Here is a 27,876-nt window from a genome sequence, read left to right as displayed (position 1 = left end):
ATCATTTGAACCATATGTAAGTAGTTATGAAATGAAACAACCAAACTATTTAAATTTAAAACCAATTCATGTTCATCCTTTAAATAATCTTGCAAGTGAATCTCCAACGACATACCCACAAGAAAAACTCCCATCAAAGATTTCGCAACACTTATTTTCGTATCCTCCAATAAAATACATCTCTACTGACAATATTTGCCCAGAAATTCCATATCAAACGCCTAACTATGAATTAAAGTCTTACAATCAAATTATAAATCCTACTATTCGATTACAACCAGCCAATTCCATATTTACAAAAGGTTCTACAATTCATACAAACAATATGTATAAACCTCAAAACCCGTACATCGTAGAATCACAAAATACGGGTTCAAAAGAAAATAATCAAATTGAACTTGATACACGACCTTGTGCTTACAAAAACAAAGCAAAAGAATATACAAAAATCCTTCTCGAACCCGAAAATTACAAAGATACAAACGAACTTATCGATATTCCGTCAAAAATATATCCCGAAGACGTTTTCAATATAAACAATGAGCCTGTATATAAAAATCCAAGAACAACAAGTAACATACATGATACTAGCATATATTCTCCGTATAAACCATATATCAATAATAACGGAAAATTACAATATAACCCGCGAAATATAGGTTCACCATTTATACAAGTTTCTACACAACAGAATTATTTACCTAAAAGTTATATAACACCGCAAAATAAATTTGTTACACAAAACTTTGTAAGCACTCCCGATAATTCCTTAGAGACCAGTTCGAATATTTCACCTTGTTCAGAAAATTTCCCTCGAAATAAAATCTGGTACGCAACTAAGCAACCTATCGAATATCCGTATGAAATCCCTAATGAACCTATTCAGAATTCTCAGGATAATTATCAGATTCCTATACAAAATTTCCCTTATAAAAATCCTTATAAAATACCATGCACGCCTGAACAAAACCTACCTGTTCAAAGTGACTATCAAACTCCATGCACGTCTTCTCGAAAATTGCCTTTTGATAATACCTATAAAACTCCACAAACATTACTTTTTGAAAATAATAATCAAGTTCCTTGTTCATCTATTCAAGAATTACCTGTTAATAACTATCAAATCCCTTGCGGATCAAATCGCGAAAGTTCGAGAAATATCCATCAGCACCCTGTGACACCAAAAGAAATTTTATTGCCACAGCTAACAAATCAACCTTGGTTAAATTCACTTCTCAATAAGATTCGTTATAAACCTAACTATTCTAATCAAAATCTTCCTATAACGCATATTCCTTACATAATAAAACCCGGTGTAACAAATCTATATCCTTATTCCATTCAAACATCGCCTCTTAAAACTCAACTGAATCCACCTAGTAGTCCCGAAATTTATGTATCAACACCTAATGATATGAACAAGGTCTATCCAAATAATATAATCAGCTCGAACACTAATATTGATAGAAATAAGGCTGTACCTCAATATGTTTACATGCCAGATGGATCAATACATCCAGAGCATGATTTAGTAGGGGCAGAGAAACCTATATATGACAATAGTAACGTATATGGATCACCAGAAAGCAAAAACAATGCATACATCTTACCTTCTAATGTACAAGGTGAATATAAACCTAAACCTGTAACATTTTTATTAGAAAAACTGAAAGAAAATGTCGCAAATCCATATTACATTAACGCGTATTTACCCCAAACGGTTCGGTCAATTCCCATGAGAAATAAACCCAAACTAAACATTGAAATGAATCCCAATTCGGGAATAACATCCTACCAACCAGATATTGTTGTTCAACCGTCGCAAATTCCTTATTCAAAATCATTTGGACAAATACCTTCATTGAATATAGCGGTTCAACCTAATTTTGAATCACAATCTTATATACCAGAAGACTCACTAATGTCATCATCATACCCTGTTCAAAAGATACCCTTATCAAATATAGAAACTCCGCTTGGACGACCTACATCAACAACTTATCGACCAACAATACTTCTTTATCCATCACAGCCTTATTTGGCAAAACCTAAAATACCTATAATAGTAGTAGGACCTAAATCTGAATCCAACTACCAACCTGTAGTTCAACGACAAACGCCTGGTACAAAACCTTATGAAAACAAACCAATATCAAGTCCAGAAGGTCCAAATATAGATTCAAATGTATACCAAACTAACGAATTTGATCAACCTATACAAACTACATATTCAAAGCCTGCTTCTGATTTTCCTGCATCAAATACACATGAAAACCCAACGTCAGAATCTATATCATATCAACCGCAAGCATATGTACAGCCATGGCAAACTCCTTACACAAAAACAACTGAAAATATACCACCCAATGTAGATTTCAAACCTAATTTACATTTACCTGTATATTATGTTCCAAAGATTCATGAATCGCAAACGGTATGGCCAAAACTAATACAGAAAATACCATTAACAAACGAAGAAATAAGTCCAAATTCTGAATCTACGATGTACCAACCTACAATATACGTACAGCCAGCACAAAGTTATTTGACAAAACCGAATAATAATATTCCAGTGATTGATATAGAAGTTAGTCCAAATACAGAAAGAGAAATGTATAAACCGAACGTATTAATCGACCCAACGCAAAATATATGGACTAAACCGTATAGAAATATACCAATATTGAATGTAGAAGTTAGTCCAAATAGTGAAACAGAAATGCACAAACCTAACATTATAACTCAACCATCACAAAATTATTGGACAAATCCGCATAGAAATCTACCTTTACCAAATATAGAAGAAAGACCAACTTCAGATTCAACTCAACCTGAAGTGTTTATTAAACAATTGCCAAATCCTTGGTCTAAACCGTTTAACAATATACCTATACTGAATTTAGAAGTGAAACCAAACGCAGAATCAACAATGTATAAACCAGATATTTTCGTGCAGCCGTCTCAAAATCCTCGTGCGAAGCAATATGAAAATGAACCTGTATTAAATATAGAAATAGACTCATATCCAGAAGGGTCATTATATTTACCTACAGTTCAACAATCTATAAGTCCTTGGCCAAAACAAATTAAGAATATACCTACTTATAATATAGAAGTTAAACCAAACGCAGGATCAGCGTTATATCAACCAGAATTGGTTCTTGAACCATTACAATCTCCTTGGTCAAGACAGCTTAGTAAAATACCTACATTTGTAACAAAGACAGTTAATTACGAACCGTATCAACAAGAACTATTGCTTAGACCATCGCAAATAAAAGAACCAATTTCTTACAAACCTATATTTAATGTTGAAGTCCAACCCAACGCGGAATCAACATTATATCGACCAGAAACAATTATGTTACCCTCGCAACTTCATAGGCCAAAGTCGATTGGACAAATGCCTTTAATACATGTAAGCCCAAGTCTTCAATCAAAACCCTATCAACCAGTACAAGTACCTTTGTCGAAACATAACGAAAATAAATATCGTCCTATATCAAATGTAGAAGCTAGCCCTAATACAAAAATAGTACTTTACCAACCTCTGATTGAACCGCAAAAAACTTCTTGGTCAAAACCAGTTGAAAATTCGGCAATATCAAATATGGAAATAAAACCTTCTTCAGCATCTACAGTTTATCCACCTAAAGTGTTTATACAACCATCTCAAGTGCCTCATACAAATCTATTTGAAAAATCACCTACATCCGACGTAGAACCTAACCCAAATAGTCAGTCAGTATTATATCAACCGGACATATATGTTCAATCGCCTTGGCATAAATCGTTTGGAAAAATACCTATAATGAATATGAAGATTAAACCAAATACTGAAACAACTTATAAACCGCAGCCACAAGATTTTTGGTCCAAAACGATTACTAAAATCCCTTCATTAAATGTAGAAGTTAATCCCACTGCAGAAGGAACAATATATCGCCCAGAAATGGTTGTCAAACCATCGCAAATGCCGACAAAAACATTTGACAATGAACTTTCACCAAATATAAACGTTAATCAAAATCCGCAAGCAACAATGTACACACCTAATGTTCAACTATCACAAACTCCGCGGTTACAATCATTTGGAAATATACCTATTTTAGATACAGAAATAAATCCAAATCATGAATCAAGTCAATATCCACCTAAACAATTAATTTTACCGTCACAAACTCCCTCTTCAAATCCATCTGACAATAGATTCATATCGAAAGTATTGCCAAGTACTGGGCCATCATATAGACCTCAAATATTCTTGCAGCCTTCTCAAGGTCCTTCCTATAAGCCATATAATAATATACCGATGATAAATATAGACATAAGTTCAACTCCAAAGACATCAACATATACACCTGAACTATCACCACAATCATCACAAATACCTTCAAAACCAATTGAAAATATACCTTTATCAGATCCTAAACCAAACTCTGGATATACGTGGTCTCAACCTATAAACCCATCATTGCAAACACCTTGGAACAAACCGTCAAATATACCTGTATTGAATATAGAAGTTAATCCACATCAAGATTCAACAATGTACCGACCAGCAGTATTGCTACTACCGGCACACAAATATTCAATACCTGTTGACAATGTTCCAATTATAGAAATGAATCCAATTCAAGAAACAACATTAAATCAACCTAAACAATTTATCATGCCTTCAGGAACTCCCTGGTGGCAACCGTTTGAAAGAATACCTGTTTCAGACGTAGAAATGAATCCAAATTCGCAATCAACGTTGAATAAACCACAAATAATCGTACAGCAAACCCACAGACCGATAGAAAATATTATCATTCCAAATATAGATACAAGACCAGGTTCAGAAACAAATCCTTATCAATCAGCTTTTGTTTCACCATCACAGACACCGCATTCTCAATCATTAGATAAACCTACATTAGATATAGAAATGGGTTCATCTAAATCAACTTTATATAGACCAGATATGTTTATTCAACCATCTTTAACATCACCACAAAATAGTTTACTTTCACCGTTAATAACAGTATCCCCTGTACCTACTATCAATACACCTAGTTCCACTTTCTATACTCCTGATTCAAAATTCACTACAACAGAAGGAAAAATACCTAAATTACCATTCATTTGGTCTTCACCCAATCAACCACAAATTCCTCAAGAGGAACTCAATATAATATTACCTAATGTTGAAGAAACAGTATACAAAGGTCAACCCATATATTTCAAATTAAAACCATACACGAACGAAGTAAAAGATAATCCGAATCCTTCCTTTAATAATATGAATATAGCCAGTGATATAAAGAATTACACCCCAGAATATAAAATAATATCTAGACCATTTCAATCAATAAACAATATAAACACACCATTAATTAACAATTTTGTAATAAAAGCTGATATTGATAAAAAACCAACAGAAGATTCGACATACTTCAAACCAGAATTAAATTATTCTCAACTTCCAAAATTAGGTCCAGTTAATACCCAACCATTTATTATTTCTACACCTAACATTGAAAAACAAAATATTCCTGTAACTGGTGACCTTAATACAAAACCAACAACATACCAACCATATAAGGAAAACCAACTATCCCCAGAAAATATGTCAACTCCTAAATTACCATCAAATGATTACATGTCTTTCAATTTAGAATCTAAACCAACTTCATATTACAGACCTTATTTAAATCAAATCTATCCAAATAAGGAAATCGCTTCAAATCCCTACATTAACTGGATAAACCCTTATTTTTCTACAATAAACGCTATCCCTTCACCAACAAATAATTTACAAAATCTCCAATTAACTAACAACAAGCCTTTTACAAACAAACAGAATCCTGACCTTTCAATACCAAAATTACCATTAAATCAATATAATATACCTTCTTTACAATCCAAACCAACACCTTCATATTATAAATCCTACATAAATCAAATAAAACCAAACCAGGGATATTCCCCATCAAAATCCTACAACGACTTAATAAATTCATATATTCCTAAATTAAGTATAACTCCTGTACCTAATAAAGTATATTCTCATAATATTCCCCTAACGTATGATGTAAAAACAATGCCAGCTACATATAAACCTAATTCTGGAGCTCTATCAAGTCCAGAATCAATTTCCAAACCAAAAACACTAAGCCAAGAATCACCGTATCCATGGTTACGAATTCCATCATATTACAGAACGTATTCAACTGAAATCGATCAACAATTTGAACCCGCATCAAAACCCTGCTTAAACTTAATTAATCCAGAAATCGGACAATCACCAGAATATGAATTAAATAACCCGTCAATTTCTATTAAGGAGTTATTCAAGGATCGAATCGATTACTTAGTACCTAAGATACTACCTACTAAATATTACGATGATAATTTCAACGATCCTTACATAAATAAACGTGATTTGAAGTCGATCGACTTAGGCGACGTTGCAGTCGCAAAATATGAACCTAAAGACAAAATATTATTAAAAACTGACAACCCTAATATTGACTTGGTAGCTTGGAGGTCAAAGGTCAAAATGCTAAATGCGAAATTAGTTTTCAATGTCAAAGATGTATCTGCTGTTAATTTTATGCCAATTATAAGGCAACCGATAGATCTAGGCAGAGAAGAAATACAGAATGTGGCTAAGGATGTTATTAGAAGATTTTATGGTGACCCAATTGTTGTAAAAGGAACGTTCTCGTCCTATAAGCCGTATGGTGTTATCTACAATCCTGGGTCCCTCAGAAGTCCTTATTATGTTCTATGGCCTAATTACTGTAATTGTGGATGTATGCAAAGTGGTTGTGAATGTCAATATAGTCATTAATTATTGTAATGGTTGTTTTATTTTTTCCCTTTTTTACATGTTAAGCTCAATGGTTAAGCTATGTATTTTATACTAGCTGTACTCCGCGGTTTTACCCACAGTGCTCCGCTCCTGTTGGTCGTAGCGTGATGATATATAGCCTATAACCTTCCTCGATAAATGGGCTATCTAACACCGAAATAATTTTTCAAATCGGACCAATTGTTCCTGAGATTAGCGCGTTCAAACAAACAAACTCTTCAGCTTTAGAATATTTTATAATATTCATATAAATAGATTAAAATATAGCCTAATCACTACATAGTATAAAACAAGTCGCTTTCTCTCCCTATGTATGCTAAATCTTTAAAACTATGCATCAGATTTTGATGATTAGTGATTAGTTTTTTTTAATAGATAGAGTGATTCAAAAAGAAGGTTTTAGTACATATATAATTTATTAGGTTTTAGACGAAGCGGGCGAAGCCGCGGGCGGAAAGCTAGTAACATAATAAAACCAGGCATAAAAAGTTTTTATTTCCTAACAACATGTTATAAAGGGGAATATTATTAGCCTGATTAAAAACAAATTGATTATGGTAATTTTATTATTTCGAAAGCAAAGTGCATTTAATCAAGGCTTGTTAATCTATATACATATAATAAATCTGTAGAAGGGTCAATTCTGTACATTGAAAATATTGAAAAAATAAATAGTAGGGGGTGTTACTGGATCGATACCAAACCCAAATATGTGATAAAAAAATTTTTTGTCAGTCTGTCTGTCTGTCTGTGAAGGCATCACGTGAAAACTAACGGTTCGATTTCGATGAAACTTGGTATAATTATACCTTATTATCCTGGGCATAAAATAGGATACTTTTTATCCCGGAGAAATACGTAGAAAAAAAAAAATCTTAATTTTTCCGCGCGGACGGAGTCGCGGGCGGAAGCTAGTAAATAATATAAACCTATATTTAGGTAGGTTACATGCAATTTTGCAAACGTTTAGGATCGAAACACACGAGGTGAAAGTTTTATAAATAAACTGCAGACAAAAATAAGTATTTCTATCCTATCCTTCCTATTCTAACTATGTAATATTATAAATGCAAGCGTTTGTGGGATGTATGTGTATGTTTGTATGTTTGTTACTCCTTCACGCAAATACTACTGAACCGATTACAATGAAATTCAGCACACATATAGGGCTAATAAAAGCGACTAGTTTATAATAAGGTTAACTGTTACATAAGCTACATCACTGCAAAGTATCATCAAAATCCGTTCAACTGTTTTCGCGTGAAAGTTACAAACAGGCATCCTTAAAAATTTTCGCTACAGCTACAGCTAGATATTATTATACAATAAAATGAACCCTTTTTACCTTTGTCAATCACAAATCGATCAATCGACTTTATTAATAAAAATAATAAATTAGGCTACGCGCAGACATACAGCGTTCTGCGTTCCGCGTTCTGCGTTCTGCGTTCGTCAGTTCTGCGTTCTGCGTTCTAGCGCACACAGGAGCCGTTCAAGACATTTGCGTTCTATTTCGTGACTCTCCGCACGAGAAACATGTCTCTCGAAAGTTCATCTTCCGAAGATGAAGCCTTGCTTTTGTGGAGTCTAGAGGAGTCAAAAAAAAGTGTGTGAGATTTTATATTTATTTTCGAATGTCAATAAATAGCTTCAATGAGTTACATGACTATGTAAAATCTGAAATAGAAAAACAAGATACCAATTGGAGAAGACGGACCAGCCATAGCGAGAACGCGAGTTCTTTGTAATTCTGTACAGAGAACGCGAGAACGCAAGCGTTCCGAATGACCGCCGCGGTCTGATTGCGTTCTGTGTGCGCCGGCGCTATAAATCCTTCACATTACAAAGAACGCGGAACGCAGAACGCAGAACGCGGAACGCAGAACGCTCTCTGTCTGCGCGTACCCTTAATGCTCTACTAACTATATCACTCTTGCCCATAAGGCCCGTAAGTGCGAGGGAGCGCGCAATATGCTCTATGCCGTTCCCACCTAACAACCCGCGAAGGATCTCGTCGACTATTAGTAAAATTTGTATACGTAGTATATTTCTCTGTTCCATAATACTCGGGTACCACCAGAAGGACGGTACCCGGATCTTTGGAAGGCTTACGTGGGGACACAGGTCCAACACACAGAGGCCCTTTCGAGAATTTTAATGTGTTGTGGGACACCAGCCGCAGCCTGCCCATGACTGCACTATAGAGATACAGCCCTGGGCAGTCCACGGCCGATGTAGGACTATTGCAGGGTATGGAAATCTAATAACTGGGCTATGGATTGGGATGCTAAATGGACTGGTATTGGGGACTATGGGAAACTATGGCACCTGCCTTTCTACTAAAAGAAAGTAAAAATATGTTGGCAGGTGGTGACTCGCCCTCTCACTGTATGGGCCCCCGAAATAAGTCGCTGCAGTGCGACAAGGGGGCAACATATTGTGAGCAGCTAAGGGTGGAGAGGCGTCCTATTATTAGTCTGTGATTCGTAGTATATTATTATTAGTCTGTGGTCTGTGGTAAAATTATCTAGCTGTGTGCATTTACAATTCTAGATCAAGATTACAGGCAAACAAGTGAATTCAGCCCATTATACTGTTATGTTCAATTATATTCTGACATGAAAGCTATTCACATTACAGTGCGACACAAAAGAGATGGAAATAAATGAGGGCGCCACCGTCGCTCATATAGCAACACTGATACTGCGACGCAAGCGATCTTGATACTATAGAATAAAAATCCAAAAATGTATATAATATAATCTAAAATAAATACCGTGATTTAAACCGTTCTAATTGTTTCAGTGTAGCAATAGTGTAATTTAAGACAAAAATACATTAGTATTTTAATTGACCTACCTAGGTCAAATTTTACTTAAATGTATTTGGAATTAGTTATTTTATAAAAATCGGTCAAGTGTTTAGACTGCAGAGGCGCACATAGAATCAAACATACAAACAAACAAGCATACATGCAGCTCAAACACATTACCCTCTTTCTGGGTCCGTCGGGTAGAAAAAAACAAGGCGATTTGAAAACCACATATTTTTATTTTTTTTGTAGATAAATTTTGTACATTAATATAATTCATCAAAATCTAAATATTCTACTCCTTCAAAGGACTGATCATCACTCTGTTTCGAAGTACTGGCAAGAGGGTACGGGGCATCTTCAGTATCTGTAAATATGATACAGTAAATATGATTTTTTTTCTTATGGTTTGATTGATTAATAGATAGATAGCTGTATGAAAACAGTTATCACTATACTATGTAGTAAAATCTAAACTAGGTACTTTATTTGAGGCTGGTTGGATTGGATATAACTTCTTGACTCAAATTGTGCTGGTCGCACTATAAAAACTAGTTTTTGTTTACATACAAATAACCTCAAATTAATTTGCGAAAACGTAATAATCGCCATACATACATACATTAAACACTCGTTACTAATGGAATATTCTATTTTACGTAGTACTGAGCAAAAATAAATGGAATCTCACCGGTATATTCTGCTGTACGTTTGTAAACGTTTTCCAAATCAGTCAATAAATTTCCAGCTTGAAATTCGGACAAACACCGAATAAAAACTTTATACACCACATCACGGACACCGCTACGTTTAACCTTTTTCATGATGTCTCCTTTTTTATTTAAATTTCTTGTTCTAAATAACAATTTTATCTCAATAATTCTCCACTTCACGAAAAAAACAACAAATTTTTATTCAACTTGACAGCTACATTGCCAATTCAGGGTTGCCAGGTAATGAAAAACGAATTAGTTCCAAAATAATTAATTTCATCTCTTTTATGTCGTACTATAAATATGCAATCGCTATTATCCATTGAGGTATTATTACTACGTATAGAGAGGACACCACGAACAAAATCTGTGCGAAAATCGCGGCGGTGCGGGCGCGCGTGGGGCGGCTAGTTAGTCATAGATATAAGCGATGTTTGAAACGCTTGGCTCTAACTCGTGTTACAAATAGTGTAGTAGCGATGCCCTCTCTAGTAGGCATAGTAACTCAATGCTATTATCAGACTAAATTATCGTATACCTACTAGCTTTCCGCCTGCGTCTTCGCCCGCGTTTTCAAATAAAAAACCCGCATAGTTCCCGTTCCCGTGGGATTTCCGGGATAAAACGTATCCTATGTGTTAATCCAAGTTATCCTCTATATGTGTGCTTTCATTGTAATCGGCTTAGTAGTACTTGCGTGAAAGAGTAACAAACATACAAACATACACATACATCCATCCTCACAAACTTTCGCATTAAAAATATTATAGTAGGAAGGATAGGATAGGACTAGTATGTTTTATTGGATTTAAAAAAGGAGAACCTTTTTAAAACTAAACTAACAAGCGGTAACTACCAAAGCTCATTATTCTTTATGCGTAAAAAGTGTATTATAAAAAAGGAAGACATTTTTAAATGTATAAACTACGGAACCGATTTTGAAGATTCTATAAATAAATGAGAAACAAAAATCCGAATACAGGTACAATAATTAAAATTTAAAAAACGAAAGTCTACGTTTTTACCTAATTCATAACCTTTTAATTTTTTACACGTCTTTTAAAGTCGGTTTAACCTTTTAAATATAAATATGTACTATAAAAATATACCCTGAAAGTCTACTTTAAAATATAATTTATGGCCTGCAGAGTCGCGTTTATTGAAAGAAAATTATAGACTCAGGCTTGCATGAACTTAGGTACTAAATATGGAAATTGTTCTGTCAACGTACACCATTATACGTTATTTTTTAATATGTTTTTACGTTTCAAACCTTATATTATACTAGCTACCGTCCACGGCTTCGCCCGCTTCGTCTAAAACCTAATAAATTATAGAAAAACCTTCTTCTTGATTCACTCTATCTATTAAAAAAAAACGCATAAAATTCCATTGCGTAGTTTTAAAGATTTAAGCATACAAAGGGACATAGGGACAGAGAAAGCGACTTTGTTTTATAGTTTATACTATGTAGTGATTTGTTTGACTAAATATTTATTAAGAAATAAAGTTCTTAAATATTCATGTGTTATTTTAATTATATTTCTTTTTCATATTTTCCTGTTAGATACTTAGATTAAAATAATAAGCAGCTCTTTCTTTCTACCTACCTGACAAAAACTCACTCAAATATAAAATACATATTTTCCTAAATAACTGCAATTGGTATATTATTACTTATCTGCGATCATTGAGATAATATTACTACGTATGGAGGAGACACCACGAACAAAATCTGTGCGCCATTTTTTTGCTCTAACTAAGTTTTAAAAATGATTATCTAGTTAGGTACTTAGCGATGAAAGTTATTCCTTTGCTCTTTTCCGTATTATTTGTATTATTTGTGCAATATCGTAACACACACGAAGGCATATTTGATGCGTTTCACTTTAAAACCATTAAAAAATACCGCTCAACATACGTCACATGACGTATGTTGAGTGGAACATAAGTGATGTAGGCGGTGTCGACTCCATATTAATATTATCTCAATGTCTGCGATACATAATATACAGGGTTAGTGGTTACTTGTAATTTGTAAAACACCAGCAACCTCGCAGGACAAGATAGCTAACATCATAAGTAGGTAACAACAGCTTATTTCCTAAAAGTGGTTTCCACCATATGCTGAGTCCATAGCCTTTTCGTAGTAAATTGTTATTTTATCTTGTTTATTTTTTATGTGTTTGATTTTTACTGTGAATAAATTCAAATTCTAAAAGAAAACTAAGTAATTTTATTGATTCCCATAAAATAAAGAATAAAATATGTATTACATATTTAAATTATGTAATCCTTTAAATTGAACTGCAATTTGAAATAATATCAATCACAGATCGTGATTTGAATTGCAACTAGTAACGGGTGAATGCACCGGCCAAATTGGCGGGAACGTTTCAAAATGGCCGCCATGCCGCCATTAGAATTTAGTAGGTACAATTTTATACTAATTAATAATTATGATGTTAAAAATATTTTTTTATCTAAAATACTACCATATGGTAATGTCATTTCATTATTTTATTTATTTCATAATTTTCAAACTATGTTGTTAAAATAATATTTATCTTACTTGCGTGACTAAATTTCAAAACATTATGTCAAAATTCAAAACCTTTTTAACTTTAAATTTCTGGCTTAGTTAGGTGCGTGTGAAATTAAAAATAGAAGTAGAAAACACCACATAAATGTTACAATATGTAGTTTTACCAAAAAATATATTCATTACTTAAAATCTGTGCTTAAAATAATGAAAACTATAAAAGCATTTGTGTCAAATTTCTCTAACTTACTACAGAAAAAATGCAGTAAAGAATTTTCTCTTGATTACATTCTAAAATAAACTTTTGATAAAAACAAAACATGAAAAAGCTTCCAATAATTATAAAAATATCTGTAGGCAAGTAGTTACATATTATATCTATTCCTCTTATATTTATATATCTATTTATAATAATTTAAACCACGTGACCCATCCAAAACCAAAATATTGCCAAGGGACCATTACCTAAATTCAATTTTGGGGTAAAAATTATTATTTGGAGGGCTCGTGGAGGGATGACTCCTTCGGGAATTGAATATATAATGGTTTTTAACTATTACTAGCTTTTCGACCCAGCTTCACCTGTGTAAAGATAATACAAATTATTATTGTTTTATTTATCTGTGGCAGGTGACATAGAGTAGAAAATTTTTAACGAATTTCGCGCGCAAAATCAAGTATTTCTAAAGCTCGTGTGTTATTTTGATTTCTGTTTTATAAAAATATGTACTAGCTTTCCGCCCGCGGCTTTGCCCGTGTGCTAAATTTCATTGTAATATGTGTTCAGTAGTATTTGCGTGAAAGAGTATCAAACACACACATACACATCTTCACAAACTTTCGCATTTATAATATTAGTAGGATCATAAAAATATTTTTTTTTAATTACCCAACGAACACATAGGTACTTAGTTTTTGATTTTAAAAAAGGCGCTACCTACTACCTATTTGATAAAATCTAAATCGGTTAAAATATTAAAAAGGGCAACTTCATTGTTGATATACTGTGACATTTAAAGTAGATTACAATCTAAAATAAGTGTACCTACTGTTTATATCTAGATACCTAAATAAGTCTAAAGTAAAAAAAATACGTGTGGCACTCGAGGACTTCCGCGGTTGTGCTATTGCAGCATCGCATCGCTGTGCCGGTTGGATTGGGGGGTGTTAGGTTTTTTCGTTACGGAATTTTAACATTCAGTCGCCGCGTTCAAAGTCTGAGATAAAAGCTATGCAATAACTTAAAAAGTAACAACCCGATACTTGGAAGTATTTTTTTTTTATAAAAATTAAAATTTTAAAACTTAAAATAAATTATATTTTAAAATTAACTTCACAGTAAAAACACATGATATCGAAAGGCTTAATATATTATAATACAATACATTAAATATTGAATATTTTGACTGACCGGTTGGCTTGGTTGGTAGTGACCCTGCCTTCCAAACCAGAAGTTGTGGCTTCGATTCCCACCCGGAGCAAATATTTGTGTGATGAACATAGATGTTTGCTCTGTGTCTGGGTGTTAATTATCTATATAAGTATTTATTTAAAAATTATATAATATGTATGTTTATCAGCCATCTGGATTCCGTAACACAAGCGAAAGCTTAGTAACTGATCGTGCCGTGTGTGTAAATTGTCTTAAATATTTATTTATTATATAAAAAAAAGATTAAATAAATCATACATACTTAAAAACAAGCTTATTTCACCCCTCAAGTATTTATTTCTAGGTCTCACGTCTAGATCCCATCACGTCTAAATTTATGTTCAAAATATCACCTTGTTTAACTAATTCTACTCACGCGAACTTATTTATCGGACGCCATTTTCTTTTTAATACCCTTGTTAACTTGTTTTCATTATTAATGTCCCATGATGTAAAAATAGGGAGTGCTATGTCTGTGGCATTGAAGCTCTGAAACGGATGGACCGATTTTGATGCGACTTTAAGGATGAGATAGCTCTTATTAAAAAGTGCAGAAAGCTAAAATAGCTGCTTCATTTATAACAAATAAGGAAAAGAGTAAACCGATTTAGATGTATCTATCAATAAAAGATAGCTCATGTAGAAAAGAGAGGCATACTAAAATATCTATACTAGACAAGTTCGGATACGATTGGACCAATTTTGATGAGTCTTTAAACAGTAGATAGCTCATGTCAAATACAGCAGCATTCTTAAAGATCTGCAATATTCGAGCGTAATTAAAAACAAGGTCAAAAACGATTGGGCTGATTTTGATGAGTCGTTACATGATAGCTCAATTTAAAAAGCACAGCTTTAAAAAAAAACTATTTTCAGTTTTCATGCAGGCTATCTAACACCGAAAGAACTATTCAAATCGGACCAATAGTTCCTAGATTTAGTTATTTTAGTTCCTAGAATAGATTAGCGCGTTCAAACAAACAAACAAACTCTTCAGCTTTATAATAATAGTATAGATTCACTACAAGTAACACCGGGAGTCACATCTAGTATCGAGTTAATAAAATGAAAAATTCTCTAAATGTAAACCTTGAACCGTTGTGTCTTTTAATTAAAAATACTTTTGTGTCGTTAGCATTCCTAAACTAACTACTTACGCTGGCTTTTCCTTTAAGGGCCCTTAGTAGGTGAAAACGGCAAAATGGACTGTTTTCTATGAGCTATAATTGAAAATATTGAAGTTTTTTCGCACTGAAAGGAGAATGGGCAAATTGGGCCTGAAACTTGGGCTAAGACCAATACACACGAAATATTGTTTTTTGTGATAGATCATTACACATACCTTACGAAAAAAATAAAATAAAAAAATAAATCAACCGGGTTCTTGTACAGTCAAGGCAAAAAGTTTTATTTATTTGGCTATTATTTTGCGCACAATAACGGTGTTTTTAATTCGAGTGAAGTAAATATAAATCTAAATGTCACTGGAGTGACTGAGTTTAACCACAAAAAACGTCTAACTACGTTGAATTATAATAAACACGGTATAGGTAAGTACCTGTTACAAAACATAATATTAGTGTATTTCGGTTGTTAGAAGGCTTAAGATTAGTACGTATGTATTTGTAAGTGAAAGTGAATTAGAGTAACATAAAGATATTATCATTGTCTTATAACAGTTATTTACTGCAAAAAATATTATACACAAAGAAATAAAACTTGATGTGACTGTACAAAAACCCGGTTGATTATTTTTTTATATATATTTTTCCCGTTATCTATGTGTTATATGATCTATTATAAAAACAATATCTCATGTGTATTGGTCCAACTCAAGGGTTCAGGCCCAACTTCCATAGTAAAATGCCCATTCTCCTTTCAAATATGTATGTATTACAGAACGTATGTGTGATGGGATGGATGACTGTTTCCAAAACACGATTGGAAAAATTTTGCTCGATAAAAAAAATCCTGAAGTTACCTCAAAAATATCATATAAATGAGCACAATCGTATTTTACGATAATAATTCGTATAAAATCACAAATACATAGGTATTTACCTTCTCGATTTCGTGACTGTTTTAGATTTAGAAAATACTAAATATTTTCATTCACTTTTTGATAAAAATGTGAATGACGCTTACATTTTTAGTTTCGAGCACGTTGATTCCATACTAAACGCGGACCCCCTCACCGCTTACCTCAGGCCCGAATAGCTGAATTTTCGCTGACCGCCTAACACCCCTTAACACGCTAAATATATTAGCTTCACCTGTATATTTGTATGTAACTGACTCCTTTAGAGCCGATTTTGAATCACTTTAAACGGAAAATGTAGAGCATTTTTCAACCTAGATATTCCTACTAATCTTAATACTATTATAAAGGCGAAAGTTTGTATGAATGTTTGTTACTCTTTCACGTAAAAACTGCTGAACCGATTACAATGAAATTTAGCACACATATAGGTAACTTGGATTAACCCATTGAGCCCCGAACGGCCCGATCGGTCCACGACACAATAGATTTTCTATTGTGTCTGTGATTTCAGGGCCTGAGTTATTATCACATGGGATAGGTTTTATCCCGGAAATCCCACGGGAACGGGAACTATGCGAGTTTTCCTTTGAAAACGCGGGCGAAGCCGCGGGCGGAAATTTATTTATTTATTTATTTATACTTTATTGTACTATATATACCAGACAGAGAATAACAAAATAGGTACAATAATTAAAAAGAAATCTAGTATTATAAAAAAGTAAGTCTGTCTGTCTCTTCTTCACATGACTTCGAATGATATTTGGAACAGAGATAATTTGAGACCTAAGAAAGTAAAAAGGATAGGTTTAATCCCGGAAATTCCACGGGAACGTGAACGTGCGGGTTTTCTTTGATAACGCAAGCGAAAGCTCTACCTCTATCTATGTACCTATTGATATGCTAAGTTTTATGCAAAATAGTAACAAACAACCAATATTTCTAGTAGGTATACAGGGTGTCCCACTATTGGTATACTAAGCGCAAAGGGACTTGTAGTTTTGCATACACTGATCACGTAAAAAATACTTAAACAACAAAATTACGTCAAAAAATGGTTGCTAAATTTTTCCTGAAAATCCATGTTCTCTTCTCGCTTCGCGCAGCCGGCATATACCGCTTCGCTAATGTGAGCATTTTGTCTATGAAAACATAATCATAAACGATAGCTCGCGTGCGGGTGGCAAAGTTAGGCGGGTTGCTTGTTATGGATATACGCATAGAGTTTTAAGAATTCATCTATTTGAAAAAAAATGCATCTGGAATTTTATAAGTAGTTTTTACGTACTCAGTGTATGCAAAACTATAACCTCCTTTGAGCTTAGTATATTAGGGTCGATCAACTTTTAATGGTCCGACGGTACACGCATCATGTCCCTGAACGATAATTAATAAACATGAAATCATAAAGAGTTAAATTGGTTTTAATTATATTCTTTTTAATATTTTCTAACATTATTGTAAACAAAATTTTAATTGTTTTATTAATTTGTGCGTAGTTTCATGGTTGTCCAGAGACTAAATGCAATTTTCCAGTACTATCACATTTGTCCCCAAGCTACAATGCATTAACAAACTTCGCATCACGAACACATACTATCACGACCATAAATACCAAATGCACTTCTTGTTTCAGTTAATGATTATTGACATAAAAACATACAAATAATTTTTTTTTATTGGATATAATACGATTTTCAGGCATTTTACTTTTGTCCCCATAAATCATCTACATGGCACAGGTCTCACAGACAACCGTAATTTAGTTATGAAAACAAAACACAGATGGCGCGGTAGATTCCTAAACAACAAGCTAAACACAATAATTAACTGTCGGGCTCAAACGCCATTTTGATTTGTATAAAATCACGGCAACAGTCGTCCGAGCAACGTTGGTGAGTGTGGGGTGGCTTTATTGTCAGTCCGTCAGACAACTGTGATTAAAACATAAGTACTTGATGCATTGTTATCAATTATACTACACGAGATGCGCTTTCGTCTATAATTTAGTGTGAGCTGAGATTAATATATAAAATAACAATAGTATTTGCTTGGCGGGTCAAAATTTTAAAAATGTCCCGCGGACAACCAGTCACTTGGCCAGCCAAAGTGGTTGTACCATGGACAATTTGGTTGTCCCTAGGACAATAATTATACAAAACTTATACTTTAACAGTTAAATAGTTCATGTTTTGTTTATTACTCGGCTGTTTCGGGAACACATTTTTATTACGCAATTTTATGTCTAGTTTAATTGTAATTTTAACATTTCAAAAATCAAGACGACTAAGATGTCCCCATATGAAAATCACATTATACTTCATTCATTCAGTTATATCGAGAATCAGTTCATTTTAATTAAGTAAAATCAATAATACGATACGTAACAAGCTCGCCTTAATAGTTTTTTTGTAAAAAATATCACTATTTCCGCTTTACTGAAACTTTTTTATATATGAAACATTGTTTGGTTGTTCAAAAGACATCATTCGTTTCAATTTTAATAAAAATATTTCGTATTTTGGGTGTAAATAGAACAAATATCAAAATATTATTTATTATCTAATATTAGAAGAATTTATTTTAATTCTGAAGGGAATTTAACATTTAAAAAAGTACTATTGTGTAAGTTGTCCAAAGGACATTATTTCCCGTGAATAGATCGGTTCGTGAAGCTAAATCCACAAATGTATGTAATCAACATCACTGCTGCCTATATAATCTTAATCTACGAAGAATTATCTTCTAAATGAAATAGTAAAATGCTGAAAATTAAGTTAAAAAAAAAAATACGAGAAAATTATGATCGGGACCTTTAAAAATTGATTGACCCATTAACAGTGGGACACCCTGTATAATAGATTAGAATATAATATAATATAGAATGTATACCTACAGGGGCTGTATTATGACCTCTTATTTCCAGGCAGATTACGCCGTGAATTGACTGGCAAATTCATATTATATTCGCAATAACCAGCCATGGTTAATTATTGTATTATATCAATTTACCAGTCAGTTCAATTCACGGCGTAAACTGACTGGGAATAAGAGGTCATAATACGACCCCAGGAGAGAATATTTGCTAAAAACAACAATTTAGAACTACGTGTTTTTTATATACAATCTCTAAAACAACCTATAAAAATATATATTGAATGTATTCATACAAGACTTTTCTATATTATTGACTCTATAAAGATCCATCCATCGAGGTTCCATCCACCCATACATACATACAAAATAACTATAGTACTACGACTACGCACATCGTCCTACGAACTATATTTTCATCTTTTGAAACAATCTCTACCAATATTTCAAAAATTATGTCATACAAATTGTATTATAATTTATTTGTATGCTAAATGTACTTTTTGGTTCAATTAACCATACACACATAGGTACATACATACATCCAAAATTGGTACATTCATATGTCATACAATACATACAATTTTTATTACACAAAGCATTATCACTACATAGTATAAAACAAAGTCGCTTTCTCTGTCCCTACCTATGTATGCTTAAATCTTTAAAACTACGCAACGGATTTTGATGCTGTTTTTTTTTTAATAGATAGAGTGATTCAAGAGGAAGCGGGCGAAGCCGCGGGCGGAAAGCTAGTAAGAATATTAAAAAGATCATCATTCTTATCTTCTACTATATTATAAAAATAAGTCGGGTTTTCCTTCCTGACGCTATAACTCCAGAATGCACGAACCGATTTCCACGGTTTCGCATTCGTTGGAAAGGTCTCGGGCTCCGTGAGGTTTATAGCAAAGAAAAGGTATCTCTGGTGGCGAAACGGAGTTCGCCCGGTTTGCTAGTAGATTATACAAATAATTCGTTACTGAAAATCCGCATTATTTTACAGTAATTATATAACTTACCATATATCTTTACACTGTTAATATCGCATTTATTACACTATATAGTCACAATGATCACTATAATCACTCGAAGTACATAGTTTTTATTGCATTAGTATGGAAAAATGTGTTTTTTGTACAGTCCTATACATTTTCAGCAACGTCCGTTCTAGGTAGAGCAACCCCTGGTACTAAAGATTCCTTATTTTCCGATAGTGATGTGACGGGGGTGTGATATCGATGGTTTTCACGATAAATTTTGTTGTTTTATGTATGTTTCAAATTGGATGAGGTTTTGTGTATTATAGGAATAGTTTAAGGCTTTGTGTTAAAGAAAATGTATTAAATTGCCTTATTCTTATTATTGATTTCATGAAAACTATCAAATTATGAAGTAAAATGGTTTTGTAGAGTACAATACATATTTAAGTATTGCTATTTAAAATTATTTTAAATATTGTTTGCTTAACTATATGTAAGATAAATAATATTATAATATGTAATTGATTCTGTATGAGATCTTGTAATGAATATTATCAAATAAGTCAATATTTGTCTCTACCAAAATTGAAACCACGATGTCTCGAGCTCTACACCATTAAACAATATTAACGAGGCTGATTGGAAAAATTATGATTAATATTTAACACGAAAAAGTCAATTAATACACTAAATCTATGCTTCGAAGTCTTAGAAGAAAATAGTTTTATTGGAATGAAACTACATGAGAAAACATACAAATTATAAGATACTTTGAATTTTCAAATTATTTCACTAATTGCCATAGTTTTGTAAGTCATAAAACCAAGTTAAACTAAATAATCAACCAATTTAATGTGCCATTTAGAACTTGCAAGTTAAACTGAATAAATAAAACGCATAATAATTATTATCCTTCTATAAAGAATACATGAACATTTACCAAAATTATCAAAACCTTAATTATCAAAAACATGTATTATATCATTTCGACTTCTTCTATACGTACGTCACACATGTCATAGACTTACCATTTGCTAGATGCATTTTATCGATATTCAAACAGCAAACTATCGACAGTCGATAAAACTCCCCCTCACTACAACCCACCCCGGTAGCACCGGCCGTTCAATATTCAAGCCAACGAGTGTGCGAGTGGAACAGCACACTTTTTCCATACAAACGAGCAGGACAGAACATCCCGTGAAAGCCTCAGCACAGAACATGAAAACCGAATTAATTTTTATTTATTTTCATTGTTTTTACAATTTAAATGTATTAGTTAATTGGTGTGTTTCTATTGATGGGTTGTGTGTATTTGATAGTCGTAAATTTATCGGTTTATATAACAAATTGGATATAGACTTGTACTAAGCCAATCTTGCTTGTTATAAGTAGGTACATTGATTTAAAATGCTTTTTATGAAATACTTATTTAATTCTTCAATAAAATTAGGTCCACAGACGAATACTACTACGTATAAAAAGTGAAGTCCCATGTCCCCAAGTGGGGTAAGGGGCAGATGCGTTATTCATACTTCTGTTTCACTGATTGATTTTCTTTAGGGACAAGTAGATGATCAGCCTTCTGTGTCCTACCAGACCGAGACATTTTTTTTTTCTTCGTCTCCAACGGGAATCGAACCCAGGACCCCTCGGTTCTACGCTCACGCGTCAACCACCAAGGAAACGGTCTACAAATAGATACTAAATATTTATTTATATATTTATATAAATATAGAGATAGAATATATCTATAGTAGAGTAGAGAAATAGTAGAGTTAAAAACTATAACGTAAATAAAACCAATAATAATTATCTATATATAAAGAACTAGCTGTGCCCTACGGTTTTACTCGCATTACTCTGCTCCTATTCCTGTAAGCGTGATGATATAATAATTAATATAGATATGATAATTAATATAGCACAGTAATAAAATATTATATTGTAATACTGTTGTGCCTATAGCCTTCCTCAATAAATGGACTATCTAACAGTGAAATATTTTTTCAATACGGACCCCTGACTCCTGAGATTAACACGTAACAAACAAACTCTTCAACTTTATAATATTAGTAGAGATATCTATCTCTGAATTAGATTATTTATTATGTAATTACCCATAGTACAGTAGAGAAGAAGAGTTTTAAACTGTTTTAATTATAAGCAACTAGCGGACCGCCCCGGCTTCGCCCGTGGTACATGTTTACGTTTTCTCTACATAAAAACCATCCTCGTACTTCAAGGAATATGAAAAAAATCCAAATCGGTCGAGCTATTCACGCGTGATGCCGTGACCAAGGAAAATATGGATTCATTGTTATATATGTACTAGCGGTCCGCCCCGGCTTCGCCCGTGGTACATATTTACGTTTTCTCTACGTAAAAACCATCCTCATACTTCAAGGAATATAATAAAAAAAGAATTATCGAAATCGGTTCAGCCGTTCTCGAGTTATGCGCTTACCAACACATTTAGCGATTCATTTTTATATATAAGAAGATTATGTATATTATAATTAATATCCCTTCAATAATAATTAGGAGCAAGTACTATGCCCCCTTGTGGGTTTTAAGACCTAAGGGGTAGATGCATTACACATCTGTTTTACTAATTGATTTTCTTTTCAATATTACCTATACTTTAATATAGTTATATTCATTTTTCACTTATATACATATATGCAAATATTTGTGTGATGAACATCGATGTTTGCTCTATATCTGGGTGTTAATTATCTATATAAGTATTTATTTAAAACTAGCTTTCCGCCCGCGGCTTCGCCCGCGTTTTCAAAGAAAAACCCGTTCCCGTAGGATTTCCGGGATAAAACCTATCCTATGTCCTTTCTCGGGTATCAAAATATCTCTATACCAAATTTCATGCAAATTGGTTCAGTAGTTAAGGCGTGATTGAGTAACAGACAGACAGACAGACAGAGTTACTTTCGCATTTATAATATTAGTATGGATTATATATATGTATGATTATCAGCCATTTGGTTTCCATATCACAAGCGATAGCTATCGCTATCGCGGCACGATCTGATCCCATACTAAGCTTAGTATGGGATCAGATCGTGCCGTGTCTAAACTGTAATAACTCAAATAAAGGGATGATTTGAACATATATAAATAACTAGTTTCCGCCCGCGGCTTTACCCGCTTGGTCAAAGAAAATTCCCATAGGAGGGTGTTTCATCGCGGTAATAAGAAGACTCCTATCTCTAGACAGAATAATCACTACATAGTATAAAACAAATTCGCTTTCTCTGTCCCTATGTCCCTTTGTATGCTTAAATCTTTAAAACTACGCAACGGATTTCGATGCGGTTTTTTTAAATAAATAGAGTGATTCAAGAGGAAGGTTTTAGTATATAATTTATTGGGTTTTAGACAAAGCGGGCGAAGCCGCGGGCGGTTAGCTATAGTCATATCATAAAATCGCTTCGTTGCGACAAAAAGAAAACGCTTTTAGTTTATAATCTTATACTATATAAAATTCTCGTGTCACAATGTTAGTCTGCATACTCCTCCGAAACGGGTGGACCGATTCTCATGAAATTTTCTGTGCATATCGGGTAAGTGATAAGTCTGAGAATCGGCCAACATCTATTTTTCATATGTACCACGGGCGAAGCCGGGGCGGACCGCTAATATTAAAATATGTAAGTCCAGACTCCAGACTCTACCATCACTACATAGTAAAAAAACGCCGCTTTCGCTGTCTGTCCGTTTCTATGCAGGCTTAAAATTTTAAAACTACGTAACGGATTTTGATGCGGTTTTTTTTAATATATAGAGTGATTCAAGAGGAAGGTTTTAGACAAAACGGGCGGAGCCGCGGGAGGAAAGCTAGTAAGCTATATAGAAATGCTTGCTTTTAAAGGTGGATTCGTCCGCAGGTGAAACCGCACAAGCACAGATCGTTTCTCATAAAATAAAAGTTTGTAGTAGATACCCACATTTATTGTGATAATATATGCTAGCTTTAACTTGTGGCTTCACTCGTGTAAAATGTAGCCTATGTGCTAATCTATCTATGTACCAAATTGCATACATATATATTGAATCAGCTGGTTTTGCGTAAAATACAAACATACATACATACTTTCACACTGTACCTACACTTTCGTTTATAATCTTATCTTCTTTATATATAAAAATGAATCGCAAAATGTGTTGGTAAGCGCATAACTCGAGAACGGCTGAACCGATTTCGATAATTCTTTTTTTATTATATTCCTTGTAGTACGAGGATGGTTTTTATGTAGAGAAAACGTAAACATGTACCACGGGCGAAGCCGGGGCGGACCGCTAGTCTTATATATAAAAATGAATCGCAAAATGTGTTGGTAAGCGCATAACTCGAGAACGGCTGAACCGATTTCGATAATTCTTTTTTTATTATATTCCTTGAAGTACGAGGATGGTTCTTATGTAGAGAAAACGTAAATATTATGTACCACGGGCGAAGCCGGGGCGGACCGCTAGTAATAAATAATAATAGTAGGTATTAAATAGTTATTTATCGTACCTAATCTGACATTTGATGACGTCACGAAGCATCAAAGTCAAAAATGTCATATCATTTAATTAGAATACACAAATGTCAGTCACTTAACAATATGACAGGGTCGGGGTGCCCTACCCTTGTATAGTATGTACAGTCGGGCAGACAATGCGTGGTAGAATATATTTATTTATAACTAGCGGTCCGCCCCGGCTTCGCCCGTGGTACATAATATTTATGTTTTCTCTACATAAAAACCATCCTCGTACTTCAAGGAACATAATAAAAAAAGAATTATCGAAATCGGTTCAGCCGTTCTCGAGTTATGCGCTTACCAACACATTTTGCGATTTCCTGAGATAAGCGCGTACAAACAAACTCTTCAGCTTTATAATATTAGCATAGATAATAGCAAAACTACTTTTCCACACAACTGTACTTTCCACAGAATTGAATCTTAATACCGCCGATTACATTACATCAATTTCGGGGCGTGTATATTTTGAATCGAAAAAACATGGCGCCCTGCTGGTTGCATGCATCCCTCAAATCTTTTGTTATAAAATCGCGGTACGCATTCGTTGATTAATAATTTGGAGTGTTTTTTAGATTGGTGGGAATAAATGCACTGTTTTATGAGTAGACTGGTTCGCGTGAACTTTTTGATAGAGACGTACCTATTGTTATTCTTAATAATTAATAATTTGTCCTTGAAATAAAAATAAAAATGGGGTTTTTAGTCAAGACATCAATCAAGGAAGGTAGATATGCTAAATGCTTAAATCTGATCTCTAATCGGATTTTGATGCGGTTTTCTTTTAAAGATAGCTAGTATCTGCACCAGTATATGATTTGTTTGTGTCAGGGATGGGAATGATAGGTGAAGAATGTAAGAGCTACCTAGAACTAAGAACATAGTGATAAGTTTAGAATTAAGTTGAATATATGTATGGTTTGGCGTATGCCGTAAATAAATAAATAAAAAAAATAAAAAAAAAATCAATAAAAACGTAACTAAAATATAACTACAACCAGCTTTTCGCCCGCGGCTTCGCCCGCTATAAATTATATACTAAAACTTGTACATACGTAGTATATTATTATTAGTCTGTGCTAAAACCCTCCTCTAAATTCCTCTTGAATCACTCTGTCTATTAAAAAAAAACTGCATCAAAATCCGTTGCGTAGTTTTAAAGATTTAAGCATACTTATGTACATAGGGACAAAAAAATCGACTTTGCTATAAACTATTAACTAGGTAAGTAGTAGGTATGGTCATGAATTCATGATGATGTAAAATTGCCATCTATAACTCACGGCTTCGCCCCCGAAGGCCCTAACCTTTCTTGCAGTCGGTTTAAAACCTAATCTTCTTCACATAACATTTTTCCATTCAACCATCAACCCCATATCACCACCCTTCGATAATCCATTTATTCAAGGGTTGAAATGTTTTAACCAATTTGTGATAAATTGGTTTTAAAAATCTAGTAATGATTAGATTTGACTCTTAGGCATCTGTCGCTTTCAAACGATTTTTACTTATGTTTTTGGCCCTTTTCACAGTGTGTTGGGCGAGTAGAGGCAATCACTGTAGTGTAAAGTATTTTTTCGTATTTATTACTGATATTATAAATGCGAAAGTGTGTTTGTTTGTCTTTTCTTTCATTTGTTTCTGTTTATGATATGCAGTTACATATTTTGTAAAATTACATTGTAATAATGACAATGAGCAACTATGGAGTTTCTTGCCGATTTTTCTCCAAAGAAACTGTTTTCCGAATCGGTGCCCGGTGGTAAATGTTAAAATAGGTATGTTATGACGATTCAAGTGCTTCTAGAAGTTTAATTGAACAAATAAATGTTTGATTTAGTTCTTAGTTTATTTAAACACGTTCTTACACATTTTTTTAACATAACGTAGCGATTTCATGATGATTTTTTGTAACTGATGATAATCTATCACTCCTGAAATCGTCTACTTTTCACCGCGTTGAAACATTTTCAAATGGGAATTTCCTTCGACTACGCGGGAAAAGCTACCTACCTATAAGCTTATTACATATATATTTTTTTTACTAGCGGTCCGCCCCGGCTTCGCCCGTGGTACATGTTTACGTTTTCTCTACATAAGAACCATCCTCGTACTTCAAGGAATATAATAAAAAAAGAATTATCGAAATCGGTTCAGCCGTTCTCGAGTTATGCGCTTACCAACACATTTTGCGATTCATTTTTATATATAAGACTAGCGGTCCGCCCCGGCTTCGCCCGTGGTACATATTTACGTTTTCTCTACATAAAAACCATCCTCGTACTTCAAGGAATATAATAAAAAAAGAATTATCGAAATCGGTTCAGCCGTTCTCGAGTTATGCGCTTACCAACACATTTTGCGATTCATTTTTATATATAAAAGACTAGCGGTCCGCCCCGGCTTCGCCCGTGGTACATATTTACGTTTTCTCTACATAAGAACCATCCTCGTACTTCAAGGAATATAATAAAAAAAGAATTATCGAAATCGGTTCAGCCGTTCTCGAGTTATGCGCTTACCAACACATTTTGCGATTCATTTTTATATATAAAGAAGATTGTAGGATTATAATGTAATCTACACTTATACGTCTTATTAATTATCTATAGGTAGGTACTAATATTATAAAGCTGAAGTGTTTGTTTGTTTGAACGCGCTTATCTCAGAAACTACCGGTCCGGTTTGAAAAATTATTTCGGTGTTAGATACCTAGCCAATTTATCGAGGCTACAGGCTATATATCATCACGCTAAGACCAACTGGAACAGAGCAATGCGGGTAAAACCGCGGGGCACAGCTAGTAATTTACGAATGTAGTAATACTGAATTTGAAAATTATTTCAAATGTAAATCACGTTTCCATAAATGCTTATACTAAATATTATAGCCAGTCTATCTGTCCGACACTTTCAGGGCTAAACTACTGCACCGATTTTGATGAAATTTCGAGAAAAAAATATAACCTAATTGATTTTTCTCATAGGTGTAACAATAGGGGATGATCGTTTTTACTGTGATCTTGTTCATAGAACTAGTATCAACATTCTACCAAATATAAAAAATTAAACACAAA

At 33.6% G+C, this 27,876-nt stretch overlaps 1 protein-coding gene across 1 annotated transcript in view; it reads right to left on the bottom strand.

Annotated features, from left to right (window-relative positions):
* The window catches only part of LOC149475276 (lachesin-like), a 103,434-nt gene extending 82,985 nt beyond the window's left edge, over window positions 1–20,449 (bottom strand). The window contains exon 1 of the mRNA XM_089713743.1: window positions 20,293–20,449. The gene's annotated coding sequence lies outside the window, so the exon portion shown is untranslated. The remainder of the gene's footprint in view (window positions 1–20,292) is intronic.
* Window positions 20,450–27,876: the final 7,427 nt, after the last annotated feature.

The sequence above is a fragment of the Colias philodice genome, chromosome 31 (assembly GCF_061535455.1).
Source record: "Colias philodice isolate Cphi_HAF_F1 chromosome 31, ilColPhil1 Martin Lab GWU primary, whole genome shotgun sequence".
NCBI lineage: Eukaryota > Metazoa > Arthropoda > Insecta > Lepidoptera > Pieridae > Colias > Colias philodice.
This window is presented reverse-complemented; position numbering and strand designations above follow the sequence as displayed.